Source organism: Anopheles coustani, chromosome 3 (assembly GCF_943734705.1).
Source record: "Anopheles coustani chromosome 3, idAnoCousDA_361_x.2, whole genome shotgun sequence".
NCBI classification, from domain to species: Eukaryota; Metazoa; Arthropoda; class Insecta; order Diptera; family Culicidae; genus Anopheles; species Anopheles coustani.
The window spans coordinates 75,698,541-75,704,540 of record NC_071288.1 but is presented as its reverse complement, the minus strand read 5'-3'; the positions used below and the strand labels follow the sequence as shown (position 1 = coordinate 75,704,540).

Here is a 6,000-nt window from a genome sequence, read left to right as displayed (position 1 = left end):
TGCTGGGAGCGTGTGTGTGTGTGTGCGTTCCTCGTGGTACGTAGAGATCGAAACTTTCCCTTTTTTTCACCACGCGAGCGTTCTAAATTCTAACGCAACAATTGCAACGCTCCTTAGATCTCCGTTGCTCTGGCGGCATCAAACGAGTTCCTTCTCTTTCGATTCGATTCACCTCGCGGGTTTTAACTACGGCGAGATTTCATCGAACAACTGTCAGTGAACGGCATCTCGCTGGTGACAGATATAGCGACGCAGGGAGTCAAGCCGTCGTCAAGGTTTTTCCACGCGACATAACGGTAAAACGCGTGCTGGTTCGAAGGTGTTGCAACTTGCACTTGCCGAGTGCGCATGGGAGGAAGTAATGAAGAGAAAGGCAATGGCAAGCAGGCCATAGTCCACAGTTCACTACAGTGGAGGAGTCTTTACATGAATGCGAACATCTTGTAAACTCTTTGCAGTCCCTTTTCTTTCTCTAAATTTTGAAATATTTTTAAAGAAAGGACAGAGAAGTTTTAACGTAATTAATTAAATGTACATTGAAAACATATGGCTTAGTATTAATTTTGTTTTACATTACATTGAAAGTGGCAAGACAAAACTTGTGTGTGGATCTCTAAATATTTTCCAAAATTTATCACGAACTGTACATATTCCAGTATTCTGGAGACAAATGTAACATAAGATTTGCGAAGTCGCTAGCTAAAGCTAAATTTGCTGTTGACATTTTATAACGAGGCTTAACACGTTGACTGCCACGTCACTCAAAAGAGGGTGACAGTAGCAATTAGTTCTAAAAAGTTGTTGACGCACAAATAGATGAAAACTGCAGAATGTCTTTGCTTGACCTTCTAAAACTGTCGGTTTAACAATTGTTATAAACAAATTTAAAAAAAATCAAACTTATGATACAGAAACCTTTTAATAAAACATGGGCAGTGGAGCTTAAAAAAAGTTTGACTTGATGGTTCCATAACAAGTTCATAACATCTCCTAAAGTGAAGTGTGTTTTGTTCTAGCGATGACCGGAAGAAATGGTTGCATTTCTAAGTTCACCGCACGAAAAACGCGACGTACAACGTGAGCCAAAGTGCCGCTTGTGTGTGCACATCCCGAGGGTGAAACATAATAAGGCTAAACCGAGTGTTCTCAGACTTTGCCACTTGGCAAACAATGTTACGTGATCGCGTCTTTGGAGTGCATTTGATTCGATTTGAGACGCGCAAGCACTTGGTTGGAGCAGCGCTTTCAGTGTGCGATCTGTTGTTGATCCAGTTATCCCACAATGGGATGACGTAAGTGATGGCCTTGCACTTGCTCGTTTGCGATTGCAATGCCTGGAACCGCTTCTAAACTGTTACGTTCTGACAAATGTAGCTGAGATATTCCGTAAGAAATATATCTTCCGAGCGAACAAATATATTGGAAAATAAGTGTCAGTAAAAACTGTCGTCTTGGGATAAACGGAAAACAGGTGAACAAGGTCGCCGTTGTCATCCATCCGGACATTGGTCCGAGCTGGAGGCTTTTCACCACATAACGGCTGCCATTAGCCTGAGACGATGGACGTTGTCCTATTGTTCCAAGATCGATAAACATGGTCTCCTAATGTGGAAATGTAGTTCGCAATCAGTGAAGTTATTGTCATGAAACCTGATGTTTTTGTGGTGAAATTTACAGAACCCTTTAGAAAAAAATCCTTAACTTTCGTTTATATGTGGACTTCCAACATTTCGCATTGTTCAACTAAAACAAGAATAAAACAAACTATTTAAAATAATGCACACCGAAAGGCAGAATTGAAACATTTAAGTTTAAAAATATATGAATAACTGTCCAGCTATAATTCGTTTTATTACATTTATTACTATTATTATTATTTTATTATAGTTGTAAATCATGTTAAACATTCAAAATAAGATGATAAAACCATGGGTGTTTGCAATAAATGTAGTAATTGATGTATTAGGCGAAATTCGCAACATTTTCCGGCTATTTTACTTGTTTGTTAATGATGAAATAAGTCACGTACGTGCGTTACGTACCACAATCATCCTGTCTGTCGTGTCGGGATCCGTTTCCTTCCACGTTCTGTAAGAGCTCTCAATGGTTTTCTAGTAGGTCTCCTTTCGCAGCACAAAAAAGAAATCCAGACGCATAAATTGGTTGCAACATTGTGGCCAGTATGCGCACCGACCCATACGGCTCGTGCTAAATGTGCTAGTATGCGTGTGCAGATGAGTAACAGGATTTGTCCGCAATCCGGGGGAGATGAAAAGTCGGGAAGCGCAACCGGCATTGTCTTTCGGAGCACGGTGCGGGGGACAACGGAAGGAAAATAGGCGGCGAGTACGGGGGAAAAGCGGGAGTGGGATGGAAAATGGCAAGAAGGTTGATGTCGCCGTCATCGACGTTCGTTGAACGCGTCCACCTCGACGATGTCCTTCCTTCGACGAAGTGCACCTTCGCCCTGGAAGGTCCTCCGACGGCTCGACTTGACTCGGCCCCACACTTAAATTCCTCTTCGTGTGTGCTGGTATATGTAGTTGCGAAATGGAAACGGGGAAGGAAGGAAAAACCCCAGTCCCAGACACAGGACCAAAAGCATCCATTTTCCAACAAAACAGGAAGAGTTTCCCTGCCGGCGAGGGCGAACTATACCCGAATGGCAACGGCGAAGGGTCCTGGATGGAAACACACGTATCCTGGTGCACTAACACCAACGACCAACGGGACCGAGGGAGTGCAGCGAAGTCCTTTTTCGAAATCCAAAGGGGAATAGCTGGGAGGTTGCAAAACGGAAGGTTGGTAGGGTTGGTGTAAAGTGCATATCGAATGCAAGGGGTACGGGTAGGCCTACACACACACACACAAGGGTGGGCAATGAAGCAGAAGAGTCTGGCAGGGGACGCGGTGACAGGTGCTCTGGACAAAAAAAAAACGTGCTGGATGGCGGTTAGTGGCAGTAGGTGAGTAGGGTAAGGGTACCACTGTAAAGGGATCGGAATTGGGATGAGAGAATAACGACAGAGTGAGAGTGATTACAATTATAATTGTTCGACTGCTTATGAGAGCGGAAGGTAGAGGCAGAGATAGAAAGAGAAGGAGCCTAGAAAATCCTGGCAAGGATATAGTGAACCGAAAGGAGAGCTACGATTGCTGAGTACAAACAGTGGTGGACGAATTTTATGTCCGCCCCCCTCGGAGATGTGATTGAAATTAGTTAGTTGTTAGAAATTAGTGAGTCACCTTGTTTGAATGATAAGTGAATATAAGTCTAAATGTAAGCAATAAAATAAAATTTGATACTTCGGCTCAAAGTGATAGTCATTGCAATATTTTGCTTATGTATATCCGCCCTGGTTGGATTTTATTTCATAGCAGTGAAATATTGTCTTCTAGCGCCATATAAGAAAAGCTTTGAAGGAGACTTCCTTTTAACTACTAGTATAAAAGCTTTATTTCACCCAAACTGAAGAAAAATCAATTCTATGAGTTCAGACAAATCTATATTTTTACAATCAATTCATTTGATTTTATCAGTGTTAGCACGGGCTTTGTTCTAATTAATTCGAATTAATTGGAATCGACCTGTCAATTTTCATACTTATCACGTGAAAGGAACGCTCAGTAAAAGGCGATGCTGTATGCACTTTTGTCGATTGTTAAAAACCGATCAAAGTCCTTGCTGAGGCTGAATGTGTTCTTGCCTCATTGTTTTAAATATATTTACAACAGTATCATTCAGAAAATCCATGTTTAGCTTATCCTTTCTTTTCAGCGTTTTGTTACAAAGGTGCAGATTTCTTAACCTCTTGATGTTTTGGAACCATGTTGACATTTCGGTTTAAGCTGGATTTAAACGTTACATATTAATCTGTGCAGATGTTTGACGTCTACAGCTTTTCCTTAGCTCTTTCCAACATCCCTCGAGATATTCGGGATATCTGGAGGGATGTTTGACAGACGATGGGTACGAGAGAACAAAGGAAATCTGTAGACGTCAAAGATCTGCACAGATTAATATGCAACGTTTAAATCCAGCTTTAGACCTAGAAACTAGTTTTCATTACAATATCGTGATTAAAAATGTTTCATTTCTTTTCTTAAAATTTGTTTCCATCAAACCATGACTAAAACATACAAAATCGATGTTTTTTCGGAACAAGTTAGAAAAAACTATTTAATTTTTATTTGGATGTCTTATTTCACTGAAATGTGATTATTCAAATGTATAATGTGATTCCCTTTTTGCAATTGAAATCTTGACCAATATTTTTACTATGCATTTTCATTCGTTCACTTAGGTCAAAGGTGGTATGCGATTTGGTTTTCAATGTTTTATAATTGTCATATACTTTCCACTAACATAAATTATCTAGAGAATGAAGGATAACGCAAGAAGTCCCGGGAAAACTGTCCTGCACTGTACTTGCACTTAGCAAGGAACAGAAGGAAGGGTACTTCAAACAATCGACCGAGCGACGAAGGGGGAGACGAGACTTTATGTACAACACAAATCACTATGCAACCTCCTCGGCTGCGGAAACGGAACAGGAAGGTGCAAGCGGATGATGACGACATGATAAGGGCTCCCCTGCGCTGCCAAAATTTCCCTCAGAACTATTGGGGCTCGTACTTCTCGTTCTTCTGCTCTCTCGCTCGTTCTCTCCTGCTCTTCCTCGACTGTTTCTTGGGTCTTCCCGTTCTGATACGAAAAGAATCGTCGCCTTCTCGGATGCAGTACACGCTCTGGCTCTCTTCTGGAGCATTCATTCTCACTCGCACCAGTGAGCCATCGGTTCTACTCTCGCACGCTTTCCCCCTTGCACGGTGCATTCCGGTCGCCCGCATACGAGTCGCCTGTTCGTCCTCCTCCGAGAGAACGCATATTAGGATGCGCCACGATGGTGGAGAGAGTCGGGCCTTGGAGCTTGCCGTCCCATGATGACGGTGATGACGATGACTGCTGCTGCACCCTCCGGGAGTCCGGGAAACCGTCCGTACTTCCCATATCGGAAGCTACATCGAGGGGATTTAAGGGAACAGGGCTCGACGTGCGGTGCTTACCACGCCTGTGCGGAGTGGGTAGGTCAGGGTTTGCAACGCGGTGGGGTCGCAAGAACACGAAGGGCCCGGCGTGTGCGCGCGTGTAGTGGTCGACCGGCCGGTGGCGGTGTGCATGTGCTCGAGTGCGTGTCTATGTGCGACTGTCGGCGAGGGTACGGCACCAGTTCACGCCGAACGAAAGCGACAGTAAAGGAAAATCTTTCGGGTGGCTTGGACACGCGGCTACAGGCTTGCGAGCTATCCAGTCCAGTCATCGTGGTCGTCGTCGTGGTCGTTGTTTGCCGCCGTGTTCCGGCTCTCTCTCTTGTTGTAAACGCTCTTCCCGGTATTAGTTCCGGTATTTTTGTTTGATCGTCACGCCAAAACTGTCGATTGTGTCACCGTGATTCGGGAGTAAAGGTACGGTTCAGTGGAAAACACACTTATTTCATTATTCAATGTACCCTCAGTTAATTGTGTACCGGTTCAAACATTGCGGATATTGTTCCGCCACAGGCGCTTCAAATGACAGTTCGAACGTCAAATTCGGAGAACGCCATCAAACAAGGATTACTTCGATTGTGGATTAACACAAAACGGTCCGTGCTTGGCTGCGTACACGCTTCGACGGAAAAAGCAAGCATAATAAAGCATGATGTCAAATCAAAGGCGAACAGCATTAGAAACACAGATTATGACCGCCCGCCGTCCATCGATACGTTTGCCAATGTGTGTGCCTTTGCGTGAGGGAGAAAGAGCTAAGCAGTTGGGAATAATGCTGGTTCTACATAGCGTTCAGGCTCCCCACATCATCGATGGATCGAACAGTGTGATGCATTCGTAAGCGTGTGTGTGTGTTGTTTTTTTTTTAGTCACTTTTTGTTTTGCCTCCCACCGTTCCTTGATTTTCCCGGTGTTATTATTATTTTCCCCATTCTGCCATTCCACGGTGCT

The 6,000-nt window shown here is 43.7% G+C and overlaps 1 protein-coding gene across 1 annotated transcript in view; it reads left to right on the top strand.

Moving 5' to 3' along the window:
- Nucleotides 1-5,348: 5,348 nt before the first annotated feature.
- Nucleotides 5,349-6,000, top strand: part of LOC131259082 (ecdysone-induced protein 75B, isoforms C/D) — a 121,588-nt gene continuing 120,936 nt past the window's right edge. Inside the window, exon 1 of the mRNA XM_058260501.1 lies at nucleotides 5,349-5,466. The gene's annotated coding sequence lies outside the window, so the exon portion shown is untranslated. The remainder of the gene's footprint in view (nucleotides 5,467-6,000) is intronic.